Below are 27,602 nucleotides of genomic sequence, written 5' to 3'. Positions count from 1 at the left end.
AACAAAGTATTGACACACACACACTCTAAATAAAGTATGAACACACACGCACCACATACATAAAAAACAATGTCCCGCTCATCCCAAACTCGCTATTCAGCGGAGGAGGCATACGCTATTCTTGCCACCGACACTGACAGCGAGGGCGAGGATCCCACATTTATTTAATTTTCCGACTCGTCTTCCTCTTCTTCCTCCTCTTCCTCCGGTTCTGCTGGACTGCCCCGCCATCGCCGCAGGAGAGACAATGATCCAGCGCTCCCCACTACTGATCCCATATGGACCTCGCCCCCCGAAAATGATGCACCACTGATTACTGATTTTGTGGCGGAATCAGGAATCAAGTTTGACACCACCGGCCTCACAGAAATAGACTTTTTCAAAGTCTTTTTCTCTGAGGATTTTGTAAACCTCATGGTGGGCCAAACTAATTTATACGCTCATCAATTTTTGGAACAAAACCCCTCTTCATCATTTTCTAACTGGTCTCCTGTAGACACAGTAGAAATGATGAAGTTTTGGGGCCTGGTCCTTCTTATGGGGATCCTGAACAAGCCCGAACTTCGGCAATACTGGAGTGTTGACGTTTTGTATAACACTCCAGTGTTCCGAATGGCCATGATCTGGAGACGCTTTCAGGCCATCCACAAGTTCTTGCATTACCAAGATAATGCAAGGTGTCCTGCACGCGATGACCCGAACTTTGATCGTCTTTTCAAAGTTCGGCCGGTCATCGAACACTTCAACAACAAGTTTGCTGAAGTGGACGTGCCCCAAAGGGACATCTGCGTGGATGAGTCCTTAATCTCTTTTAAAAGGCGGCTTGGATTCCGGCAGTACCTGCCCAGTAAGAGGTCCAGGTACGGGATCAAGCTGTATAAACTTTTTCAGAGTACCTCAGGGTACACTCACAAGTTTAGAGCTTATGAAGGGAAGGACTCCCAGATTGAACCCCCTGAATGCCTCCCCGTTCTGGGAGTGAGTGGGAAAATTGTGTAGGACTTGGTGCACCCACTGCTGGATAAAGGTTATCACCTCTTTGTGGATAACTTTTATACAAGTATCCCGCTCTTCAAGTCCCTCTCTGCGCGACGTACTGCAGCCTGCGGTACTGTCCGCAAAAATTAGAAAGGCCTCCCAAAGACGCTAATTGGGCAGCTGCTCAGAAGGGGTGAGAGCAGAGCCCAATGTAGCGACCACCTGCTGATGGTCAAGTACAAGGACAAGAGGGATGTCCTTTTGTTGACCACCATACATGGTGATGGCAGCACCCTCAGCTCTGTAAGAGGTTCCACTACACAGGTCGCCAAACCAGACTGTGTAGTGGGGTACAAGTACATGGGGGGAGTTGATCTTTCAGAAAGGCCAAGGTATGGTATAAGAAGCTGGCCGTGCACATTGTACAGATGGCAATGCACAACGCTTTCCTTCTGTCACAATGTGCAGGCCAGACTTCTACGTCGTACCTTCACTTCCAGGAGACTGTTATCAAGGCCCTGATATTTGGCAGCGGTGACAGAGCAGGCCCTAGTAGTTCCGGAATTGAAGGACTGAGAATTGTACCAGGCCAGCATTTCCCAGGGCAGATCCCTCACAGCGGAAAAAAAGGAAAGTCACAAAAGAGGAGCCGAGTGTGTTATAAAAGTGGAATACGCAAGGACACCATTTATCAATGTGACAACTGCCCTGACAAACCTGGCCTGTGTATGAAAGACTGCTTCAAAAGGTACCATACTTCGATGGACTATTAAATTAATTTCTGACGTATGAGAACCTGACAAACACTACACAACTGACGTAGTGTTCGTCAGGTTGTCATACATCAGTTGTGTAGTGTTCATCAGGTTGTCCTACACAACTGATGTATAACACTACTGTTAGGTGTCGGTCTGGTGCTGGATTCGAAATGGGTCCAGGACCTTCTATGGTCTCCCATTTCAGTCCAGCCAGGGCTGATGCTGCTCAGAATCACCGTCAGCCCCAACGCCTAGCTGGTCCGCGAGCACTGTTTATCTCCCAGGTAGTTGTGCCTAGCAATGTTAAGCATAGGTTGCAGAAGGAGACAGGGCTTGTGGAATCTAAGTCCAGGATTTGCCGAACTGAGCATGTCCGTGACCTGGCGGATCATGATTGGTGGGTTGGCACTCACCTGACCCGGTGACCTGCCACCGACTGATTGGTCCACGGGTAACATCACCAATGGCGCGTGGGTAAGGGCTTAGTCTTTAAAAGGCCCCCCCACAAACATGGCGCAGCGCTCAGATCATTTTGCAAGTGTTGTTTGTGTGGACGAGTGTATTCCACGTGCTCTCTAGCTGCTCTCTCCGTGACCTGCCGATGCCAGAGTTAGCTTGGCTAATTAGCGTAGGTCACTCAGGCAGGCTTAGATTTGCTTAGGCAGGTAGCTACGTCTAGCAGCCTGGCTCAGCCAAAGGAGTCTCCTAATACCTCGAGCAGCCTGCAGACACCCTGTCCACGGCTATCGCCTGTCAGCCACGTGGAGTAGTAACCTTCTGTCAGGTGGCACGCCGGCTGGAGGCACGTGTACCCGTCGCGTAGTCACACACGCATCTAGCGCCAATCCCTAGAGCGTAGCGCCTGTATCGAAGATAGGGCTACTGCTTTCCCTCCAGTCGCACGTCTCCCTGCAGGTCTTGGAGATTGTGTGAACCGCTGAAGCCCGCTCCGTGTGCATTAACACGGAGTGGTTCTTCAGTTAAGTAGGTGCTATCCCGGTCACTCTTCTCCCGTGCAGTTAACGGAGATAGAGCGAACCGCTATACCCGTTCATGTGTGCGGTAACACGGAAGGGTTTAACATTTAAGTTGGTTGCGTACCTTTCCACCCGGAAAGTGTTCGGCAGCAGTCCTCCAGGCTGCATCGCGGACCCCGAGGTCGGTTGCGTTCCATTTTAATAAAGTTGTCTGCAACCGCCCTCCTAACAACTACATTATAAAATTCAAAAATCAACTACCACTACCAAAAAGGGGGCACTTGTTGGGCATTTCCACTGTTTAGGCACATCAGGGGTTCTGAGAACGTGACATCACGCCCACAGACCATTCCATCAAAGTCTGCGTTCAAAAGCGTCACTCCTTCCCTTCCGAGCCCTGACATGCGCCCAAACAGTAGTTTTCTCCAACACATGGGGTATCTGCATACTTAGGAGAAATTGCACAACAACTTATGGGGTGCAATTTCTCCTGGTACCCTTGTGAAAATACAAAAATTGGGGTCTAAAATAAAATGTTAGTGAAAAAAAGTTAAATGTCCATTTATTCCTTTCACGTTCAATTAATTGGTGTGAAGCACCTGAAGGGTTAATAAAGTTCTTGAATGTGGTTTTGAGCACTTTGAGGGGTGCAGTTTTTAGAATGGTGTCACTTTTGGGTATTTTATGTCATATAGACCCCTCAAAGTGACTTCAAATGTGATGTGGTCCCTAAAAAAATTGTTTTTGTAAATTTTGTTGTAAAAATGAGAAATCGCTGGTCAACTTTTAACCCTTATAGCTCCCTAACAAAAAAAAAATGTTGGTTCCAAAATTGTGCTGATGTAAAGTAGACATGTGGGAAATGTTATTTATTGCAAAATTTTCAAAATTTTCGCCAAATTTCCATTTTTTTCGCAAATAAACGCAAGTGATATCGAAGAAATTTTACCACAATCATGAAGTACAATATGTCACAAAAAAACAATCTCAGAATCAGGGGGATCCGTTGAAGCGTTCCAGAGTAATTACCTCATAAAGTGACAGTGGTCAGAATTGTAAAAATTGGCCTGGTCATTAACGTGCAAACCACCTTGGGTTGTAAAGGGGTTAAAGGGAATCTGTCAGCAGGTTTTTGCTATGTAATCTGAGGACAGCAGGAGATAGCGGCTGAATCACAGAATTCAGAGATGTGTCACTTGTCAAAGTGCGTGCGGTGTTGCTTAGTAATTGTCAAGGATTTATCAAGAAGAGATTAACATTGCCGGACAACACTAGTCCAGCAACGCCCCCTGCTGTGATAAGCAGCACACCGTCTATGGACTTTGTACATGGAGAGCCTGGTGTGGGTGGGGACAGCTTTCTCAGCTCTGCTTCATTCTAAATCTAAAAGCTCTGATTGGGTCAGAACTGCTGCAACCAGTAATCTAAGTGATACATTGTTGGATTCAGCTTCTATTTGTCTACATTACGCTCCTCTCAGATGAGAAGTAAAACCTGCCGACAAATTCCCTTTTAGATTTTATTGCCGGTGTCAAGCTATTATTTATATGTACATTTTATAAAACCTATAAAAAGTTTGGAATCAATAAAATATAAAGTCATAGATTTCATTATACCTTCTGAATGCTCGTAGAGTTGTCCGCTAGGCCCACTTGCACTGCAGATTTAAGAAAAAAAAAGACATTACTACATGCATGTAAGAATTATTAACTACAATAAAAAATGGTTCTTTCCTTAAAGGGAACCTGTCACCTGAAAAAAACACAATCAGACTGCAGATATGGGGATAATCTCCAGATTAACCCTGCTCTGAACTTTATTTCTCCCGGCATCCATTGGATTCAGTCACCGCTCTGTGTATAGTGAGAAGTGGCTGCAAACACTCCCCTGCACTGACTTACAGCAGCTCAGCAGTAGGGCCGGCTGTCAATCACTGGCGGGGACGAGGTTACAGCCACCGCACTCTATACAGAGAACGGTGACTGAACCCGCGCCGGCGCCGCCCGTGACTGAAACCAGAATGCTAAAAGGAGGAATAAAGATCATTACCTCATGACAGTAGGGGTCTAAGTGCTGGGCAGGTTCAGAACTCTATTAATCTGCAGATTAACCCCATATATGCAGAAAAATAGCTTCTTTCATGTCACAGGTTCCCTTTAAGGAAAGAAAAAGTAATATTACATCAGTTGAGACCCTAGAAAGACCTAGGTGCATTCTGACCATAGGAAGAATCACCAAATACCAAGGTTCAGGAAGAACCAAATAGAGGACAATATACAGTAGGTACGGAAAGTATTCAGACCCCTTTAAATTTTTCACTCTTTGTTTCATTGCAGCCATTTGGTAAATTCTAAAAAGTTCATTTTTTTCTCATTAAAGTGCACTCTGCATTCCATCTTGACTGAAAAAAAAAACAGAAATGTAGAAATTTTTGCAAATTTATTAAACAAGAAAAACTGAAATATCACATGGTCATAACTATTCAGCCCCTTTGCTCGGTATTGAGTAGAAGCACTCTTTTGAGCTAGTACAGTCATGAGTCTTCTTGGGAATGATGCAACAATTTTTTCACACCTGGATTTGGGGATCCTCTGCCATTCTTCCTTTCTCCAGTTCTGTCAGGTTGGATGGTGAACGTTAGTAGACAGCCATTTTCAGGTCTCTCCAGAGATGCTCAATTGGGTTTAGGCCAGAGCTCTGACTGGACCAGTCAAGAATGGTCACAGAGTTGTTCTGAAGCCACGCCTTTGTCATTATAGCTGTGTGCTTAGGGTCATTGTCTTGTTCGAAGGTGAACCTTCGGCCAAGTCTGAGGTCCAAAGCACTCTGGTAGAGGTATTCATCCAGGATATCTCTGTACTTGGCCACATTCATGTTTCCTTCAATTGCAACCAGTCGTCATGTCCCTGCAGCTGAAAAAGACCCCCATAGCATGATGCTGCCACCACCATGTTTCACTGTTGGGATTGTATTGGGCAGGTGATGAGCAGTGCCTGGTTTTCTCCACACATACCGCTTAGAATTATCACCAAAAAGTTCTATCTTCATCTCATCGGTCCAGAGAATCTTATTTCTCATAGTCTGGAGTCCTTGATGTGTTTTTCAGCAAACTTTATGCAGGCTTTCATATTTCTTGCACTGAGGAGAGGCTTCCATCGGGCCATTCTGCCATAAAGGCCCAACTGGTGGAGGGCTACAGTGATAGTTGACTTTGTGGAACTTTCTCCCATCTCCCTACTGCATCTCTGGAGCTCAGCCACAGTGATCTTGGGGTTCTTCTTTACCTTTCTCACCAAGGCTCTTCTCCCATGATTGCTCTGTTTGGCTGGACGGCCAGGTCTAGGAAGACTTCTGGTGGTCCCAAACTTCTTCCATTTAAAGATTATGGAGGCCACTTTGCTTTTAGGAACCTTGGGTAATGCAGAAATTCATTTGCAACCTTAGCCAGATCTGTGTCTTGCCACAATTCTGTCTCTGAGCTCCTTGGGCAGTTCCTTTGAGCTCATGATTCTCATTTGGTCTGAAATGCACTGTGAGCTGTGAGGTCTTATACAGACAGGTGTGTGCCTTTTCAAATCAAGTCCTATCAGTTTAATTAAACGCAGTTGGACTCCAATGAAGGAGTAGAACCATCTCAAGGAGGATCACAAGGAAATGGACAGCATGTGACTTAAATATGAGTGTCTGAGCAAAGGGTCTGAATACTTATGACCATATGATATTTCAGATATTATTTTTTAATAAATTTGCAAAAATGTCTACATTTCTGTTTTTTTTTCAGTCAAGATGGGGTGCAGAGTGTACTTTAATGAGAAAAAAAATGAACATTTTAGAATTTACCAAATGGCTACAATGAAAAAAAGAGTGACAAATTTAAAGGGGTCTGAATACTTTCCGTACCAGCATCTGTTTGCACTTAGCAGTGAGAGATGTCACCAGTAGCAGAAGAGGAAGGATTGTGAAATCTGGAGACAGATCCACTTTAACCATTCACATACACATACATGAAACCATACATAGCCTCCGGTCCCGGGTCTCATATCGGCAAATCCCCATAGCGCAAAGTGCCTGTGCTAGGGGGATTCATGAGTCTGCAGTCACACAGTGTGACTGCAGACTTATCCATTTTGACCGGACAACCCCTTCAAGATTTAGAACTTCAGGATATATGAGAAAAGAGGACAGCTTCTTGAGTAATAAATTACAAAGAGAAGAAAAAGTAACAGCACTGAAGGGGTTCACTATAAAGGGATGCTCATGTACAGTACCAATAAAAAGTTTGAACACAACAGTTGATGAAATAGTTTACCTTCATTTTATTGGAATGGGCTCATAGGTCGCTTCACGGGTCACTCCCGGTCATGTCTCATTAAAATGGGGGACCCCCCAAAAAATGACGTGGGGTCCCCCCTTTTTTAATAGCTAGCAAAGGCTAGGCAGACAGCTGGGGGCTGATATTAATAGCTCAGGAAGGGTGCCATGAATATTGGCCCCCTCCCAGGCTAGAAACACCAGCCGTCAGCCGCCTCAGAAATGGCGCATAAATAGAATGCGCCAATTCTGGCACTTAGCCTCGCTCTTCCCACTGCCCTGTAGCGGTGGCAGTGGGGTAATAGGGCTGGGGTTGATGTCAGCTTATAATGCCAGCTGACATCAAGCCCAGGTTAGTAATGGAGCATAGTCAAAGTTAAAAAAAAAACATAAACACCCAGAATAAAGTCCTTTAATTGAAATAAAGACACAATTCTTTATTGTTCTAAATTAAACCATACTTACCATCACGCCCATTCCGACTGAAGCCAACGATCTCCTGCAATAAAAGTAAAATAATAAAGCAACATCATCCTTACCTTTCCATGGTTCCCACGACAGCTTCAGCTCTGCTACATTCACATGACAGGCTGGATCGCTGCAGAAAGCTGCCATCCAGCTTGCCATGCAGCAGACACTGAGAAGAGTAGGCATGCTTGCGCTCCTCAGTGTCTGGCTGTGACGGCATCCAGATGAGCCGAGTTCATGTTCAATGAACTCAGCTCACCTCATGCACGTCACTGACAGCGTGGGAAAATTCTACTGTACTCAGCGCTTCAGAGTGAGAAATTTCCCACGCTGTCAGTGACGTGCATGTCCAATGAACTCAGCTCACCTCATGCAGCGTGGGAGAATTCTCACGCTGAAGCGCTGAGTGCAGGAGAATTTTCCCACGCTGTCAGTGACGTGCATGAGGTGAGCTGAGTTCATTGGACATGACCTCGGCTCATCTTTGTGCCGTTACAGCCAGACACTGAGGAGCGCAAGCATGCCTGCGCTTCTCAGTGTCTGCGTCATGGCAAGCTGGATGGCAGCTTTCGGCTGCGATCCAGCCTGTCATGTGAATGTAGCAGAGCTGAAGCTGTCCTGGGAACCATGGAAAGGTAAGGATGATGTTGCTTTATTATTTTACTTTTATTGCAGGAGATCGTTGGCTTCAGCTGGAATGGGCGTGATGGTAAGTATGGTTTAATTTAGAACAATAAAGAATTGTGTGTTTATTTCAATTAAAGGACTTTATTCTGGGTGTTGTGTTTTTTGAAATACTTTACTAGAAATTCATGGCGGTCATGTCTAATATTGGCGTGACCCCATGAATTTCGGGCTTAGGGCCAGCTGATAATACCAAGCTGGCCCTAACCCCTTTATTACCCAGTGAGCCACCGCACCAGGGCCCTGGATGAGTTGGGTACAGCGCCAGAAGATGACGCTTCTATGAACGCGCCATTTTCCGGGGTGGCTGCGGACTGCAATTTGCAGCGGGGGGGGGGGGGGGGGGGGGTGGGGGGGCAGAAAGCTTGGGCCTCCCTGCACTGCAGATTCCAGCCCCCAGCTGCCTAGTTGTACCTGGCTGGACACAAAAATAGCGCGAAGCCCCACGTATTTTTTTTTTAATTATTTCATGAAATTCATGAAACAATTAAGAAAAAAAGGGCTTCCCTATATTGTTGTGTCCGGCCAGGTAAAAATAGGCAGCTGGTGGTTGGGGGCTGCCCCTTCCTGCCTGCTGTACCTGGCTGGACACAAATATAGTGCGAAGCCCCATGTCAATTTTTAAAAAATTATTTCAGGAAATTCACGAAATAATTTTAAAAAAAAATTGACGTGGGGCTTCGCACTATATTTGTGTTCAGCCAGGTACAACTAGGCAGCTGGGGGCTGGTATCCGCAGAGCAGGGAGGCCCAAGCTTTCTGCCCCCCCCCCCCCCCCCCGCAGCAAATTGTAGTTCACAGTCACCCCGGAAAATGGCACGTTCATAGAAGCGCCATCTTCTGGCGCTGTACCCAACTCATCCAGGGCCCTGGTGCGGTGGCTCACTGGGTAATAAAGGGTTTAGGGCCAGCTTGGCATTATCAGCTGGCCCTAAGCCCGAAATTCATGGGGTCACGCCATTATTAGACATGACCGCCATGAATTTCTAGTAAAGTATTTAAAAAAAACACAACACTCAGAAAAAAGTCCTTTAATTGAAATAAACACACAATTCTTTATTGTTCTACATTAAGCCATACTTACCATCACGCCCATTCCAGCTGAAGTCAATGATCTCCTGCAATAAAAGAAAAATAATAAAGCAACATCATCCTTACCTTTCCATGGTTCCCACGACAGCTTCAGCTCTGCTACATCGAGATGACAGGCTGGACCGCAGCAGAAAGCTGCCATCCAGCCTGTCATCCCGCAGACACTGAGAAGAGTACGCATGCTTGCGCTCTGCAGTGTCTGGCTGTGACGGCATCCAGATGAGCCGAGGTTATGTCCAATGAACTCAGCTCACCTCATGCACGTCACTGACAGCGTGGGAAAATTCTGCTGCGCTAAGCGCTTTAGCGTGAGAATTCTCTCAAGCTCGCCGCATGCGCAGGAGAATTCTCCCACGCTGTCAGTGACGTGCATGAGGTGAGCTGAGTTCATTGTCGGCTCATCTGGATGCCGTCACAGCCAGAAACTGAGGAGCGCAAGCATACCTGCGCTTCTCAGTGTCTGCGGGATGACAGGCTAGATGGCAGCTTTCTGCTGCGGTCCAGCCCGTCATCTCGATGTAGCAGAGCTGGAGCTATCCTGGGAACCATGGAAAAGTAAGGATGATGTTGCTTTATTATTTTTCTTTTATTGCAGGAGATCGTTGGCTTCAGCTGGAATGGGCGTGATGGTAAGTATGGTTTAATTTAGAACAATAAAGAATTGTGTGTTTATTTCAATTAAAGGACTTTATTCTGGGTGTTTGTGTTTTTTTGTAACTTTGACTATGGGGTTAGCAATGGGGGTGTATTATAGACGCCTCTCCATTACTAACCTGGGCTTGATGTCAGCTGGCATTATAAGCTGACATCAACCCCAGCCCTATTACCCCACTGCCACCGCTACAGGGCAGTGGGAAGAGCGAGGCTATGTGCCAGAATTGGCGCATCCTATGGATGCGACATTTCTGGGGGCGGCTGACGGCTGGTGTTTCTAGCCTGGGAGGGTGCCAATATTCATGGCACCCTTCCTGGGCTATTAATATCAGCCCCCAGCTGTCTGCCTAGCCTTTGCTAGTTATTAACATAGGGGGGACCCCACGTCATTTTTTTGGGGAGGTCCCCCATTTTAATAGCTAGAAAAGGCTAGGTATTCAGCTGGGGGCTGATATTAGTAGCCTGGGAAGCTCCGTGGGTATTACCCCCTTCCCAGACTTCAAACATCTGCCCCAGCCATGTGCTTAACCTCCGCTAGAGCCTAAAATTACGGGGAACCCCACGCCAATTTTTTTTTTAATAAATCCTTTATTTTAACACTAAATGACAAGTACAGTAACCAACACTATCACTGTACTTAGAAACATGTCAGTCACATACATAATATCTATCTAATCTATGTGTGATGGTCTATCTTTCTGTTCTAAATTGTCGGGTACCGCTGCTGAATTGCCGGCCAGCTTTTTTAAAGAGACAGTGCATGAAAACACTATTTTTTTAAATAAATCCTTTACACTAAATGACAAGTACAGTAAGCAACACTGTCACTGTACTTATTATATATGTGACTGACATGTTTCTATCTATCTAATCTATGTGTGAAGCTCTATTCTTTCTGTTCTAAATTGTCGGGTACCGGTGTATGCCGCTGCTGAATTGCCGGCTTTTCATGTTTCACTGTGAGCACTGTTCCCATCGATTTGGGCAACCACCTCCCCCAATACATTCTACATTATTGTTAGTTGTTTTACTTCATGTAGAATTAACCTACAAGGAAAGAAAGGGTTTATTTTCATTCCGATATTTGTGTCCCATTGACTTGCATTGGTTTCCGGTATCGGAATCGGCGATATCCGATACTTTTTGAGTATCGGCCCGATCCAATCCGATCCGATATTTCCTGATATCGGAAGGTATCACTCAACACTACTCATGAGCGATGACATTACTAAGTTACTGACGTTATCGGTTGTGAGACATAACCGGGAGTGACCTATGAAGCATGGTTCTCAAAACGACGCTCCATAGCTTGCTGTACAGAATCGTTAGATGTCGTGGGAACCCCAATGGGTCACGTCGCAGGTGCAGAGATTGTAATTTAAAAATAAATTGGCGAATGAGCGAGAGTTTCTTCCTTTTATTTATTTAACTTTCCTTTTATGTCTTTCAGGTTCCCATTTTTGGACTTCTTCTGATTGGCTGGATTACGTTGGATCTTCATGGTTTTTTTTTTGCTTTTTAATAAATAGGTGAACGAGGTGTGGGGGAGTGTTCTTTAAAATAAACTATGTTTTCCTGTGTGTGTGTGTGTTTTTGTTTTTTTTTATTACTGGGTTAGTAATGGGGATGTCTGATACACACCACTCCATTACTAACCCTTGGTTTTGATGCCAGCTGACATTACAAGGCTTAAAATGATGAATCCCGTCACTCACGTGGTTGATTAAAAGTTCTTTTTAATGGAGGTCCACATACAAAACATTTCAGCCCATCCCAGACTTTTGTCAATCATTACATTACAAAGCTGACATCAACCTGATAAAACTACTACCCCAATTGCCACTGCACCAACGCAATCAGGAAAAGCCAGCAAAGAGCCTGAGTTGGCGCATCTCATTGATGCGCCAATTCTGGGGTAACTGCAGGCTTTTATTTTTAGGCTGGGAAAGGGCCAATATCTATGGACCTTCCTATCTTGTTAATACAAGAGCACACCTCTGTTCTTTACAAAGGCTGGTTATAAAAAGAAGGGGGGAACCCACATCATTTTTTTTTATTTATTTATGATATGCATGTGTCTTTGGGTGCATTTGCGCTGTGAAAACACACGTTACAAAGTGTGTTCTTTTTTTACTGCAGTACTGTGGGAAAGTTCTCACCGCACATGCGTTAATGTTAGTGAGGTGAACAGAGTTCATTGGATAAGGACTCCGATGACCTTTCTGCCAGCACACTGAGGTGCGCAAGCTTGCACAGCTAATTGTCTCTGCAGGATGGCAGACTGTATAGTCGTATCTTGCGACAATACAGCCTGCCATCTTGATGTAGCAGACCTAGACCTGTCGTGCAACAAATGGATGATTTTATTCACGTCAGGGACAGGTGAGGATGATGATGCTTTGTTATTTTATTTCAATTGACATCGGCTTCAATGGAATGGGTGTTATGTTATTAGTTAAATTTAGATTTATTAAAGGAGTCTGTGTGTTTCTTTCAAATAAATTAACTGATTCTGGGTATTTAAAAATTGAACGGCACTCGCAAGGTCCGAGAGCCGTGTGATTTTTTTTTCTCGCACCCATTGACTTGCGATTTTTTTTCTAAGTCCGATTTCAGCTGTGAAAAAAATCACAGATGAGCGGTAACTCATAGATTAATATTGGTCAAAGTAGAATCCAATTTTTTATCGGATTGCACTCGTTCGTTTTCCTTGAAAATGAATGTGAGATAAAACATTTCCCTGCCTGGTTTTAAAAAATGTTTTACCTCAAAGAAAGAATTTTTTGTGATCCAGTCCTGTAATGTCTGTAGACTCTTTTGCGTCTCCCCCTTCCCAGGAGCTGTGGAATTATCTGTCCATGTCCCTGTACCGTCAGACAAAGCCATTACACACTACACAGCAGGGGCCCATTTATAAGATTATCTCAGCACAGGAACATTTTATTTAAACACATCTAATTGTGGAATTTATTATTATCAAGATCTATTGATTAAAATGAACTTTGCAGGTAAACCCCTTTAAGTTTTACTTTGGCTGTGTTCACACATGTTGTGTTTTTCAGCTTCAGAAAACTGCATCAAAACACAATCTCTGGCAGGAAATCAGCTGCGTCAAAAACGTTTTGCTGCGTTTTTTGATGCATTTTTTGTGAGTTTTTTCAGCGATTTTTTTCATTGTCCTGTCTCTATTTATGCATGTACATAAAGTTCTGTTAAAAAAAAAACCCCATTCTATTTCACCATCAAAAACGCTGCTGCAAATTTTGGTGCATTTTTTCAGCATTTTTTTCACCATTGTATAAGGATGTGATTTTCCTCCAAAATATCAGTAATTAATGGGGGCACTCTCCTACACCTCTACTGAGGTCTGATATTAACTATTAACATCAAACTTGACTATTAATAATTAATTTCCACTAACGTTATCTGTGCCTTATACTATATACCAACTGAGACAAAACCGTGTGCTAATAAAAGGTATTTATTACACAAAAGTCTACAGTTAATATACTACTAGGTATCACACTAACACAGTACACAAAACGGATTCACAATTTCCAATTACCTAATATATTTTCCACCCACGTTTGCTAATCACTCATGCAATATCGGCCCACCCAACTATACCAACTTTGCCTATATATATCTATCAATATCTAGGAGGGTTAGTACAGGGTATGTAGGGCTAGTAAGTAAAGAAGTTACAGGGGAAGAGAGATACTCAGCCATGTGTTGTTATGTCCATCCTCAAGAGTCTAAGGGGCCTTAGCACATGTGCATTCTGGGTTTTTAAGTCCAGCCAGTGTCCAGCTTCATGTCACAGGAAATGATGTATTATTCCCTGCCCACTGGCTAAGATCTTTGTTCATGTCCAACCATACTCGCAAAACCTGATTTAGCACATGGCTGGACATTCTATTGAAACCTCCTCCAGCAGCAAACAGACTGAAACACATGGGGAGATGTGGGGCCAATATATACATGTATACTTATCTGCAAGCATGGCTAGCATGCAGATACGTATATACATGTACAACCTGAGACACTTCCCTTTACAACTACCCATTATTTCCCATGGGTGAAAAAACACTGACAAAAATGCTGAAAGTGACATGCTCTATTTTCCAAAAACCCAACCAAGGCACAAAATACACAACAACAAAAAAGCATGATGTGTGAACAGAGAATTCTGGTTTCTCATAGACTTTGCTGGTACTGCAAAACACAGCTGAAAATTTGCATAAAAATCTGCAGCAAAAAATGCTAAAAAAACACAACATGTGTGAACATAGCTTTTAAGTGAAGTTTAACTTATACTTATTATATGTTGTCAAAATTACTCACAAAACGTCGCTTTCAAAAGCCACAAAAGACGACGGAGGGGTTTCCTCATTTCTTGTGAATTTCTTTCTGTAGAAACATACAAATCAAGGTCTGTGTTAAGAGTCAAAGTGAAAAGAAAAATACTATTTTAAATGATAAAACCATCAAGGTAGAGGGAGTTGTACTTGCAAATGTGGAGTGAAGAAATGTTCATTGTTCTCATGGGTCTTAATTCACCAACAACTACTTGGATATTGCATTTTACCTAACCAGGTGGGTGTCAAAAAGGGCAGATAGACACCTACACCATCACAAGACCCTACAATTACCATGTAAGGCAGCACCCACCACTTCCTCACTGATACCTCAGATGCCTCTCCTAGATAAGAGCAGTCTATGCGGTATGCAATGTATCGTCCTTCAGGGAGCGCTTCTTCCCAGACCATTTCAAGGTCTCCAGCATATCCAACTCCTTTTGAGTACCAGCCTACTGCTCCAATCATGCATTCCCCGTCACCACTTTTGCCATACTTACGGATGCAAAGTCTGCTTCCAATATCACGGGCTGGAGTGACTTGTAAGTTTCGTAATTGTGAGATCACAGATGTCTATGCAAGCACCGTGTAACGCATGTTACACGAGTCTTGAATGGTGGCTCAAAAAAAGATGAAGAAGCATCGACTTCAATATCATCATAAGAAGCGTCGACACAAGTTTGCAAAAAGGTATGAAAAGTGAACTGTAGAAGATAGGAAACGGGTGGTTTGCAGCTATGGGACAAAAGTCAATAGACTAGGCTATGATGGGTGAAAATGGGTCTGGAAGAAACAAAGGAAAATGGGGCTAAAGGATGGAGAAATTGAAGGAACTGTCAAGTTCGGTGAAGGAAGTCTGATGATATGGGGTTGTTTCACAGCTAAAGGCGTTGGATACTTTACCAGAATCGATGGTGGTCTCAATGCTGAGCTATATGTGAGTATCCTACAAGACTAATTACTTTGTACACTCGAGTACCATCGGTATGAAAAGGACAACATAGTGTTCCAGCAGGACAACGACCCAAAGCATATGTTGAGATTGGCAAATAAATGGTTCAATGACAATGAAGTCGAAGTGCTGGATTGGCCCCCACAGACCTCAGACCTTAATCCAATTTAACACTTGTGGGTAGAATAGAATAAAAAACTATATACATATCCAAGCGAGTCGAAGAGCATGCACCAACTGGGAACATGTAAAAGAGACCCGGAATTAGATGTCGGTCAAGACATGTTTGAATCTGATCGAGAGCATGCCCAGAAGGATTCAGGCAGTGTTGAAAGCCAAAGGTGGATTTACAAAATACTAATAAAATAATAAAAAATTGTACTTAGATTTTTAGGAGCAAAACAGTAACAGTGCAGTGACATGACAAGAATCTGCATAATTAATCATATGCCAAATAGTTGCAACTCAAGTTTATATATGAGATAGACAAGATGATTGTCTATAAAATGAGGGTAGTCTCACAATAAAATAAGTAGTGGATGGTGAGATATGGAGCCTGAAAGTCAAAAGTTCAAAAGATTGATACTCTTTTGCTCTTCACTGTATTCATGTGCAGTTGGTGGTTCTGGCGATGTATTCAATTAATAATGATGGTCCCAGTGCTATATTCAATTACCGATTATGGTTCTAATAATGAATTAGTGTATTAATGGTTGTTTTGGTGCTGTATCTAAGTACTAATGAGGATGCTGGTGCCATTCATGTACTGATGGAATGTTCTGGTGATGTATTCATTTAATGATCATGGATCTGGTGCGGTCTTCCCTCATTAAACACAAATTAAACAATTAAAGAAAATTTGGTATGTCCACATCCTTAAAAGTCTGATCTATCAAAATATAAAAAGAACTAACATATGCAGTAAAGAGAAAAAAAAATAGAAGAACTACTTTTTTTTGTCACCACACCTCTTACAGCAAAAAGCCATCCAAATGTATGCACCCTGAATTGATAGCAATAAATATTTCAACTTACTGTGCAAAAAACAGCCCTCACATAGCTTCATAGATATATTTTTATTGTTCTAACAGGTCCTTAAAAAAGCATCACAAGCTAAATGTTGTTTTTTTTTAACAAAAATAAGAATCTCTGAACGTTTAGGATTACTGTAATCACAAAGACCTGGAGAATCATGTTCACACGTCACTTTTACCACATAATGAATATCTTAAAAGCAAAACCTAAAAAACAATGATGGGATTGTGTTTATTCACTGCAGGTATACCATGAACTGCTGGGAGGGGTGCCACTTGAATTTTCGCCTTGGGCACCAAAAAAAAAAGCTAGAATCAGGCCTGTCCCCACAGACGTTAGGAAGCTAACCGATTCAAGCCAAAATCACCGGGTTTAGCCAACTTCTATCTCATGAGTCTGAGGGCATTTAGAATTAAATAACTCTTTGATCGCTGGGCATCAAAACAGCTCAGACCCCAAGTGATAAAGTCACAATATGATGCTGTTTTTCAGTTACAGTATGGTGGTTCTAAAATCATGTTATAAAAGTATAATTTAGTAACTATATGGCAGTATTAGTTACGGTATTAACCACACATGGTATAGAGAGATTCAGTAATGCTATGGTGGTATGTGGTGGTACTGTTCAATCACTATAGTTGAGGATTTCTGTCCTTTAACCCTTTCACGACCTTGGGATTTTCCGTTTTTCGCTCCCCTTTTTCCCAGAGGCATAACTTTTTTATTTTTTAATATGTCCCTGTGATGGTTTATTTTTTCTGGGACGAATTGTAATTTTGAACGACATCATTGGTTTTACAATGTCGTGTACTGGAGAAAAAGGAAAAAATTCAAAAGTGCGTCAAAATTGCAAAAAAAGTATAATTCTACACTTGTCTCTTGGTTGTTGTTTTTTTTTACCATGTTCACTAAATGCTAAAACTGACCTGCAATTATGATTCTCCAGGTCATTATGAGTTTGCAGATACCAAACATGAATAGGTTATTTTTTTTAAAGTGGTGAAATAAATTCTAAAGTTTGTAAAAAAAATTATAATGGCGCCATATTCCGAGACCCGTAGCGTCTCCCTTTTTCAGGATCTGGGGCTGGGTGAGGGCTTATTTTTCGCACGCTGAGCTGAAGGTTTTATTGATAATATTTTTAGGTAGATATAATGTTTTAATTGCTTGTCATTACGTTTTATTGCGATGTTGCAGCGACCAAAATAACTTAATTCTGGTGTTTTGTTTTTTTTTCTCGTTACACAGTTTACCATTTGGATTAATTCTTTTTATATCTTGATAGATCGGGCGATTCAGAATGCAGCAATATATGTGTATTTTAGTTTTATTATTCATTTTTTTTGAATGGGGCAAAAGGGGGGTGATTTGAACGTTTATATTTTTTAAAAAAAACAAACATTTTTTTTTTACTTTTTTCTGGCCTTAATAGTTTCCTTAGAAGAATTGAAGGTGCTTTCATCCGATCACTTGTGCTACACATGGTTAAAATGATCATCTGCTATGAGCGATGGCCAACGGGTAACGCTCATGGCAAATCGGCACATGATCCTGCTAAAAAACAGATTGCAGTAAAAAAGAAAACAATTTAAGACATTCCCGTCCTTATTTGAATGAACTATTTTTGCATTGTATCTTTTCATTTTTTATCGCCCCTAACAAATCCAAAAACAGGTATAACTACCAGACATGTGAACATAGCCTTACAATACAATGTAACGAATGATAGTCGTATTTAGTGCTTACGTTGGCTGCACCTCCTCCTCACTGTCGTCCTCAATAATTGGACGCTTTCTGCCTCTTATTCTGGACGTCCTTCCTAAAATATATAACAAAACTGATTATGATTCTCATTCACCTCCAGATTTACACATCATCAGAGAAGCAGTCTCCACCTCTCACCATGGAAGAAGCAGAACCTATTACACACTGTAGGGATAAAATTATTGGGACACATACACATTACTCCTGGAGGAAATTTTATGACATTCCTTTTTAAATCCAGGGTCATTAACATGGAGTTGATCTCCCTTTGCAGCTAATAAAGCTTCCACTCTAAAAAAAAAAATTGGGGATATTTCTGTGCAATTTGTTGTCCATTCTTCCAGAAGAGCAGTTATCAGGTCAGACACTGATGTTGGACAAGGGGACCTGGCTTGTAATCTCTGGTTAATCCAAAAGGTATCTATCTGATGGAGTTGAGGTTAGGTCTCTTGAAGGGTCAGTCATGTTCTTCCACACCAAACTCACCCAGCCATGTCTTATTTGAACTTTCATGAACTGACTTGTGACAACATATGACAGCAAGATGCTGAATTCAGGGAGCTCTTTAGAACAAGCCATTTTATCACAACTGTTCGCACAGGCAGACTACATGCTTAGATGCTGGATTTTATACCCATGGCAATGAACCAAAAGAGAAAACCTTAATTCAATGATTAAGAGGTGACTTTTCATACTTGTTCACACAGTGTGTAAAGCTTCCTTCACATGTACATGTTTTCAGCACGTGTGGCATTCGCTTTCACATGCACTGAAGACACGTATGCACACATACCTATCATAATCTATGGAGATCTTTGCATGAGACCCGTCCGCATGGATTACAAGGGCCAATACACATTTCTGGCTCCGTGTGAAACATCCTTGTGACAACCGTGTGCTGTACATGTTTAACACTGCAAAGTATAGGAGAAGCTTTGGAATTGATATTTAAGTCATGGTGGAAAAAAAATGAATTGCACACGGATGGAACACTGATGGCACACGGATGACACACTGATCCAAAATACTTATGACACCGGTACCATTTTTCCAGTACCGGTATTATATGGACATGTGAAGGGTGGTTTAGTCAAAGGAATCTGTTAAACATGTCGTCGGTCGGGTAACAAACCCTGAGCTGGAGGTTTTCAGGAGGCAGACACAGAGCTTTTCCCCAGGATATTGTAACTTAGTTTTTCCTCTCCTTGTAACAAGAACCATAACCTTTCTAATATTTCGACATAGCCGCAAGAGGGCTTGTTTTTTTGCAGAACACAACTTATTCTATGAAATAAGTGGAAACGGTGAGGAAAAAAACTGTAATTCCACATTTTCTTTTTCAAGGTTTTGTACTAGTGCCGCTTACTTTGTGGTAATCAGGTGGTGATCTGTTACCTTTGCTCTATGGGTCAGTATGGTTACGGGATCCCAAATCTATATATTTCTATTCATGATTTACTAATTAAAAATAAAATAAAAACATTTACAAAAACAATTTGGCTTTTGTCACCATATTCTGAGAGCCATATATATATTTTTTTAAAGTGGTCATCCGGCAGTCAAGGTAACCCTTCGTCAATGTGCATTCATACTGCACGGTGGCCCCATGTTCATTAGAACTGATGGCCATTATGTTAAAGTCTGTTACATGTCACCATCACACTTGACAGCGGTATTAACCCCATAACGCCCAATGACGGACACTGCACGGCATGAGCAGGTGTAAGTTAATGCTCCTTGCCGTGCAGTGTCCGTTATGGCTTTAAACTGTCACAGCGTGTAAACACGCAGTGACAGATAAGTGCGGACAGCTATCTGTGACAGCTGAGCAGCACAAGATGGGGTGCAGGGAGCCATATGGTCGGTCCGCACACCTAGATCGCTGCGATCGGTCAGTCAATCTGACTGACCGATCTCAGCATGATCGTGCAGAAGATGCTGAAATATCAGCGTCTCCAGCCCGATCAGTGCCGGAGTTCAGCACCGCCAGTGGCTGAGCTCCGGCACTAAACAGCTAGTAGCCGTGTCAGCACCACCCCTGGCTGTTAACCCCCTGACAGATCGGTGGCCCTGCGATGTCGTGGGGCCCAATCATTGCCATGGTGACCAGGGGTCGTCATGACGACCCCCGGGTCACCAAGCTACGGAAAGCTGCTGAAACCATGCTCACAGCATGGGCTCAGGAGCTTTCACTAAAGGTATAATGAATGCACTGCAATCTAGTACATTGCAATACATTATACCTGTGATCAAAGAGAAACAAGTGAAAGTCCCATAAAGGGACTAAGTAAAAAGTAAAGAATAAATGGCAAAAAATGTGTAAAAATATGTAAAAAAATTAAATTAATAATAATAATTTAAAAAAAATATTCACTAATAAATACACATTTTTATGTAAAAAATAAATAAATAAATAAAATAAAAAAAAGTACACATATTTGGTATTGCCGAGTCTGGAACAACCCGACCTATAAAAGTGTCACACTAGTTAACCCCTTCAGTGAACGCCGCACAAAAAAAACTTAAAAAAACGAGGCTAACGATGCTTTATCACCATGCCACTGGGAAAAAAAGGGGAATGAAACACGATAAAAAAAACAAATATAAATAAAATTAGTACCGCTGAAAACGTCATCTTGTCCCACAAGAAACAAGCCGCCATACAGCCCCATCATTGATAAAGATGTTGAACAATACAGGTCCCAGGACAGAGCCCTGTGGTACCCCACTTCAGACATTCATCCAGCTGGATGTGAAGCCATTTACAACCACCTGTTGAGTCCGATCACTAAGCCAGTTATGAATCCACCTAACAGTTGCCTTGTCCTTTCAATACTTGGTCATTTTTTCAATAAGGATGGTGTGAGATACTTTGTCAAATACTTTGCTGAAGTCAAGATATACTATATCTATGGCATTTCTGTTAGGCGTCAGGTGTTTGCTGGATTTGAAATGGGTTCAGAACCATCAGTGGATTCTGTAGTCTCCCATTCCAGTCCAGCCAGGGCTGATGCTGCTCAGCATCATCATCAGTCCCAACGCCTAGCTGGTGCACGAGATGTACAGGTTGTCTCTTTGGTCTTTGTTCCTAGCAACATGAAGGATAGGTTGCGGAGGGAAACAGGGCTGCTAAAGCTTAAGTCCAGGATTCTCTGCACTGAACATGCCCGTGACATGGTGGACCGTGATTGGTGGTTTGGGAGTCAGCTGATCCGGTGACCTGGCGCCGCCTGATTGGTTGCGGGTGACGTCACCAATAGTGTGACGGTGGGCAGGGCTTAATCTTTAAATAGCCCCCTCACAAACATGGCGGCGCGCTCTGATCATTGACCTGTGATGGTGTTGTGTGGACGCTTGGTCTTTTGGGCTCCACGTGTGCTTTAGTTTCTGGCAGGCAGGTTTAGTGGAAATAGGCAGGCTTAGATGAAATAGGCAGGCTTAGATGAAATAGGCAGGTAGCTTTATCTGACAGTCTGGCTCCGACAAAGGGGTCGCCATACACCCCGAGCAGTCTGCAGACACCCTATTCCCGGCACCGCCTGTAAGCCACGTGGAGAGATACTGCTCAGTGCGGTAGCACGCCGGCTGGGAGCACGTATTCGCCGACGTGAGTCACACACGCATCCTAGCGTCTGCTGTGTAGTCCCTGTGCAGTTAACAGGGCTACAGATATATTATTTATCGCACATCTCTCGTGCTGTTAACGGAGATAGTGCGAATCCCTAATCCTGTTCCGGTGTGCAGTAACACGGAAGGGATTGTTATTTAAGTTGGTTGTTTTACCTTCTCACCCGGAAGGTGTTTGGCCGCAGTCCACCAGGCTGCATCGCGGACCCCGTGTAAGGTTGCTTTCCATTATTTAATAAAAGTTGTTTGCAACCGTCCCCTTAACAATTTCCCTGATCCACCCAGTCAGTGATTCTGTCATAGAAGGAAATTAAGTTAGTCTGACATGATTTGTTAGTTACAAACCCATGCTGACTCTGGTTAATCACTTCATTCTTATCCAGGTACTTACATACATGTTGTTTAATAATTTGTTCAAAAATCTTTCCTGGTATAGCAGTCAGACTCACCGGCCTATAGTTCCCTGGGTCCACTTTCTTCCCCTTTTTGAAGATAGGAACAACATTTGCTCTTCTCCAGTCTTCTGGGACTTCTCCTGTTCTCCAAGAATTTTCAAAGATTATGGAGAGTGGTTCTAAAATTTCTTCTACGATCTCCTTCAGTACTCTGGGGTTTAATTCATCTGGACCTGGAGACTTGAACTCATTTATGTTAGCTAAATATTCCCTCACAATCTTTCTGTTTACAGATAACCTGGATTCTTCAATTCCTTTAATAGGACAGTGAAGATCAGTTGATGCTCCATTTTCTTTCTGAGAGAAAACAGATGCAAAATAGGAATTAAAAAGTTCGGCCTTCTCAACATCCTTTCTTACCATTTCACCATTTTCATCCTGTAAAAATCCTATAGCATCTTTGACTTTTCTTTTACTTTTGACATACCCCCAAAATCCTTTTTTATTGCTTTTGACATCTCTTGCAAGCCTTAATTCATTGTCAGCTTTAGCTGACCTGATACGTGCCCTGCAGGATCTGCAGACTGCATTATAATCTTCTTTAGATATGACTCCTTCTTTCCATTTGATAAACATTTCTTTCTTTCTTTTTAGCATGTGTTTAAGTTCTGTGTTCATCCATCCTGGTTTCCTTAAATGCTTCCCATTCTTCCTACTTTTCGGGATTGTTAACGATTGTGCTTTGAGAATCTCATTTTTAAAAATTTCCCATCCTTCCTGGACATTTTTGTCCTTAAGGACATCCAGCCATTGGATCCCTCCTATTCTCTTTCTGAGTCTCTTAAAATCTGCCTATTTAAAATCTAACCTTGAAGTTTGAGTCTTCACATGTCTTCCTCCTCTAGTTATCCAAAATTCTATAATAGCATGATCGCTGCCTCCTAGGGTCCCAGACACTTTTATCTCCTCAACCATTTCCTCCCTGTTTATAAGGATTAGATCCAAAGTAGCAGATCCCCTTGTTTTCTCCCCTACCTTTTGGAAGATAAAGTTGTCAGCAAGAGAGGATAAGAATTTGCTTGACCTGTTAGTTTTACTTGAGAGAGATTCCCAACAAATGTCTGGATAGTTGAAATCTCCCATGACCACTACGTCATATTTTTTGGAGAACTTGGTCATTTGATACATAAAGTGTTCATCCATATCTTCAGCTTGCCCAGGTGGCCTGTAGTAAATGCCTACAATGGTGTCCTTTCCGTTGTTCTCTCCTTGTATTCTTACCCAAACACTTTCCACAGAACTCCCAGTCTCTGCTTCAATCTCTCTGCAGATATACGCTTTTCTAACATACAATGCGACACCTCCTCCTTGTTTATCAAGTCTGCTTCTTACAAATAAGTTGTATCCTTTTAGCCTTGTATTCCAATCATGTGTATCGTCCCACCAAGTTTCAGTGACATCATATTTCTTTTCCTGCGTTAGTAGTTCCAATTCTCCTTGTTTGTTGCCCATGCTTTGTGCATTTGTATAAAAACATTTTAGTTTGTGATTGGTTTCTCTTCCTCCCATATTTTTATTACTTAGATTTTTTTGTCTTTGTTCTTCCTTTCCGCTTCCAATAGCAGAGATCTCAATAGTATTTGTCAGCTGTATGGCTTTTTCTGGCCTTTTGCTTCCCTTCCCACATTGTTCTAGTTTAAAGCTCTCCTGATGAGTGTAGCAAGGCGACTTCCAAATACATGTATTCCAGTCTTCGTAAGGGGCACCCCATCTCTAGCAAGTAGTCCATCATATAGATAATTCATTCCGTGATCCAGAAATCCAAATCCTTGTTGACAGCACCATCGACGTAGCCAGTTGTTCACCTGTAGAATCTTATTCCACCTCATTGTTCCATGGCCATCCACTGGGAGGATGGATGAGAAGACCACCTGCGCTCCCAATTCTTTCACTTTCTTGCCTAAGTCTTCAAAGTCACTGCAGATGGTTTCCAGGTCCTTTCTTGCAGGGTCATTTGTCCCCACATGTATTAGCAGGAATGGGTAGTGATCTGTAGGTCTGAAAAGTCTTGATATCCTGTCAGACACATCTTTAATTTTTGCTCCTGGAAAACAGCACATTTCTCTTGAGGTTATGTCTGGTCTGCAGATAGCGGCCTCTGTTCCTCTCAACAGGGAATCCCCCATGACCACCACTCTCCGTTTTTCCTTCACAACATTTTCTTTCTCTATCCAGGAGGATTCTGAGGGCTTACAAGGTTATTCATTGTGGGCAAAGTCTTATTTTGCTGTATTTCTTCATGGTTCTCCTGTGTGAGAGCCTGGTACTGGTTCCTGAGCAGTATGGGTGCTGACTGCCTCTCGATACTCCTGCTTCTCTGGGTCACATGCTTCCATTCCTCTGTTTCATCAGGTGCAGTTCGAATTTCTTCTCTTCCTGTATCATGAAGAGATAATTCTCCTGTAAGAATTCTTCACCTTCCTTAATGATTTTCAAGGTAGTTAACCTCTCTTCTAGATTTCACAACTTTTCCTCCAACAGGGACACAAGCTTGCATTTCTGGCATGTGAAGTTTGGCTTTTCCCTGGCAAGTATGTGAACATGTATCAGGATATGCAGCTCACCAAATGGCTCCTGGACTCTTCCATGTTCTTATTGTTAATGTGTTATGAAAACAGTGAAAAACGCTCCAAAATTCGGTTTATCGATGTCCTCCTTTCAGCTCCAACGGCCAAAATCCAGTGTTCTTTGAGCTCGCGGAGACTCTTCACTTATCCCAAAATGCAGTGGGAGTATGCAAATTATCTCCTCAGGACTCCTCCCCTGGTTTCATCTGTCAATGTAAATATAGGGTGCTTCCACGTTACTGGTAGCACAAGGGCACTGGAAAAGTGAAATAACTCCTCGCCCCCAAAAGAAATATAGCAAATTCTGTGCTCCGAAATTTTAATGCTACCCTCCCACCCCCGCCCTCCAGAGCTCCAGTGTGTGCCTACATCAGATTTACCATCCACATGTTTGGCAGGGGTATAACTTACAAAATGGGGTCACTTGAGGGGGGGTATTCTGCTCTTTTAGCATTTAGGGTCTCTGTATATGGAGTCCGCAAACTATTCTAGGAAAACCTATACTCCAGCAGTCAAATAGCGCTCCGTCCTTCCCGAGTGTCGCCGTGTGGCTAAGCAGTACTGTACAGCCACATATGAGGTATTGCCACATTCAGCAGAAATTGTGGGCCACATTTTAGGGGCCAGTTTTATCCATTAACCCCATTTAAAACGTAAAATCTGGGGCTAAAACAAAATATTTGAGATAAAAATGTAATTATTTTTTCTTCACTGCCCAATGGTATAAAATTCTGTGACACACCCATGGTGTTAATATGATCATTGCACCCGTAGATGAGTTCACTGAGAGGTGTACTTTGTAAAATGCGGTCCTCAGGCTGTTATGGCACCTCAGTGGATCTCCCAGTGTATGATGGCACCCGATGCAGATCACGTAGGAGAGGGAGCCCTCTCCCTCCTCAAGCCTTCTAAATGCTGTTATTTCTATTGATATCGACATTTAAGGGGTTAAAAAGCTGGGAATGGTGAGGGCAATGCTCCTGACAGTGACAGCTGAGGCTCTGCTATCACTTAAGCCAAGCTCCCGACGATGATGGTGAGGGCACAGCCCCTGGGCCCCGCACAATCGTCATGATGTTACTGTATGTCAGTGGTTGGGAATCCCTTCCCGATCAGGACGTATAGGTATGTCAAAGGTCATGAAGGGGTTACAATTTTAGCAGCAATTTTTCATATTTCCAAGGAAATTTAAAATAAACTGCATTTTTATGGACCTATTCACTTTTGAAGTGACTTTGAAGAGCCTTTTATTGTAACCCCCTAAAAAACACCCCAATTTAAAGAATGGAGGTTTCAAAGCATACAAGAAGTTTGCTATTCCTTGAGGTGCTTTGCATTAATGAAAATATAAGAAAAAAAAATTAATAATTCCATTTAGTCAAATTCCATTCAGCTAAAATGTTACTTCAGCCCTAATTTTTAGACTGCACAATTTATTACGCAATTTCTCCTGAATGCAGCATTACTCCTTGTATAGCAGACACTAATATTGTATAGCTATTGTACGGTTTGGTACTCACTCGGCTGCGGCTGAGGTAGGCACAGGAAGCATTTTCATTGAAATCCAGGCTAGTTTATTCAGACAGCATAAACTGCTCAGGTAGCAAAACAAAAACACCCTTTTCCGGCACAAAGTGGAAATACAAAGTAAAATGTCCATACAATGTTGCGGGTTCGACCGCTCAGGTCAGTTTCCAATCCTTAGGTGTTTAGCACAGACCAGCATCCTGGAGATCCACATATCTCCAGACACAGAATGAGACAATTGGTCTCCATTTTATTTACCAAACCACGCCCCCGGGGTGGGGATATGTGAGCAGCCATTCCCACCAATCTCTTATGACTGCTCGTAAAAGCGGCCCTCATACGACCTATTAACCCTTTCAGTACTATATGTGCTGGAGCATGCTTTTCTGGGTTTACATCACCGAAGCTAACAACCTCGAGGACCTGTCCGGTGGCCATCTTACATACCCTCCTCTGCCCAAAGCTGGCGGGCTTGGCTATCAATAAGCAAAAAAACTCAAAATTCGAAAATCACGATACACATGAAGATTAGAAAAGGAATAATCAGTTCTGAGAAGGAAATGTATTAAGTATAGCACTGTGTGTGTGTATGTATGTATGTATGTATGTATGTATGCATGCATGTACAGTACAGACCAAAAGTTTGGACACACCTTCTCATTTAAAGATTTTTCTGTATTTTCATGACTATGAAAATTGTACATTCACACTGAAGGCATCAAAACTATTAATTAACACATGTGGAATTATATACTTAACAAAAAAGTGGGAAACAACTGAAAATATGTCTTATATTCTAGGTTCTTCAAAGTAGCCATCTTTTGCTTTGATGACTGCTTTGCACACTCTTGGCATTCTCTTGATGAGCTTCAAGTGGTAGTCACCGGAAATGGTTTTCACTTCACAGGTGTGCCCTGTCAGGTTTAATAAGTGGCATTTCTTGCCTTATAAATGGGGTTGGGACCATCAGTTGTGTTGTGCAGAAGTCTGGTGGATACACAGCTGATATAGTCCTACTGAACAGACTGTTAGAATTTGTATTATGGCAAGAAAAAAGCAGCTAAGTAAAGAAAAATGAGTGGCCATCATTACTTTAAGAAATGAAGGTCAGTCAGTCTGAAAAACTGGGAAAACTTTGAAAGTGTCCCCAAGTGCAGTTGCAAAAACCATCAAGCGCTATAAAGAAACTGTCTCACATGAGGACCGCCCCAGGAAAGGAAGACCAAGAGTCACCTCTGCTTCTGAGGATAAGTTTATCCGAGTCACCAGCCTCAGAAATCGCAGGTTAACAGCAGAGACCAGTTCAATGCCACACAGAGTTCTAGCAGCAGACACATCTCTACAACAACTGTTAAGAGGAGACTTTGGGCAGCAGGCCTTCATGGTAAAATAGCT

Source organism: Phyllobates terribilis, unplaced genomic scaffold, assembly GCF_046119375.1.
Source record: "Phyllobates terribilis strain yellow unplaced genomic scaffold, ASM4611937v1 Scaffold_382__1_contigs__length_1840546, whole genome shotgun sequence".
NCBI classification, from domain to species: domain Eukaryota; kingdom Metazoa; phylum Chordata; class Amphibia; order Anura; family Dendrobatidae; genus Phyllobates; species Phyllobates terribilis.
Note: the sequence above shows the minus strand (reverse complement) of the source record.